A 1,462-nucleotide genomic window follows, 5' to 3' on the forward strand; every position below is an offset into this window, starting at 1 on the left:
AACCCTTTTTTGATCTTTTACATGCTTTTGATGGTTTGAGTCTTGCACAGTATGACTGACACTACACTTCCTTGCTCATTAAGGGCCTGGTTTTCCTTCTATTGAAGTCAGTTGGTTTCCATCAAGTTGTTGATTTGAATAGGATTTACTCTTCACAGAATCAAGACAACTGTAAAACATCTCCTTGCTTTTCTCTACTATTGACTGTTATTTAGTTAGGAAATGTCTCTATTAAGTTTCATAAGGTAATTAGGGAGGAGAAAGGTAGGAATTTTTAGTGGCAGTGAAGTACACATGCAAACAGTTTAAACTTTTTGGTTCTACTGTGAAAGAACAGAGAATACAGCAATGCTCAGTCTGGCACCAGGAGTGTAAATAGTAGCGTATATGTCTAATTTATTTCATTCCTATATGCAAAAGGTTGAACCAGCAGATATTTTGAGAAGGGAAGAACAGACTTGAAGCAGTTAGACAATGTTATAATGTTAAGGGATCTCTGTCAGGTGAGCCTCTTGTATACAGTTCTGAAGCTGAAAGGCTATAACCAAAGACGGAGGAATAGAAGCAGATACAGGTAAACATTAATCCCAAGAATTTCAAGAACATTCTGCTCAAAAGCAAATATGAAAAACATGCTTCAAATTGGCTAAAACTTGAATACTATTAAAAAATTACATGGATGGAACAGAATCTAAGATCCCTTTAAGTACTTATTTCCCCCATATATAAATACTATACCAGAGTTCCTTTTGTAATTTCTATCCATGGGCAGAAAACTGTAATGTAATACAGTCCCTACTGGAAGTACTTACTGCTTATTTTTGTAGTGGAATGCAGATTATCACTTTTCTTCAATGATTGATTTTGCTATGTAATGCCACAAGGCACTGCCACACTGCAAGTCAGTAGCACAGCAACATCTGTTTGGAGGATGTATGGGTAATTAGGCAGGAGACAAAAGAATCAGAGGGAGGCACAAAGATACAAAAAGGCTGCGCTGGCAGCTCCCATCACACAGCTCACTACTGTAGCTACACTTCACAGACTGCTAGGCTTCTGCCTGCCTGCCTAAACCAAACAGCATTTCTCTATGGAACTGACAGCAATGCTTTGTTCAGAAAGCAGATGTAGTTTTGCAATTTAAAAAATTTAAAATTTTAATTTTCCAATATTGATTACTATGCAGATGAAGGGGTTTTATGCACAGTGCTCTCCGCACTTCTCAGCAGCAGCCTACAGAGAAGCAATGTGGAAATCATGCTCAGAACTGTCTTGAACTACAATAATCTATTTTTATTTATAATGACATGCCCATCTGTCATCTGGCTTTTTTCAGCAGGGCAAGAAGAGTCTGGCAGCCTGCTCCTCGTCTCCCAAATGGTAGGCAGGGAAAACTCCTGCCTCAGCACTCCCTTTAGAACAGTTTCTTTCCCAAATCAAAGCACCGACAGCTGTAGCCCCG

Source organism: Pezoporus flaviventris, unplaced genomic scaffold (assembly GCF_033815535.1).
Source record: "Pezoporus flaviventris isolate CSIRO_AGI_PZ_B2104156 unplaced genomic scaffold, CSIRO_AGI_Pfla_v1 ptg000013l, whole genome shotgun sequence".
NCBI lineage: Eukaryota > Metazoa > Chordata > Aves > Psittaciformes > Psittacidae > Pezoporus > Pezoporus flaviventris.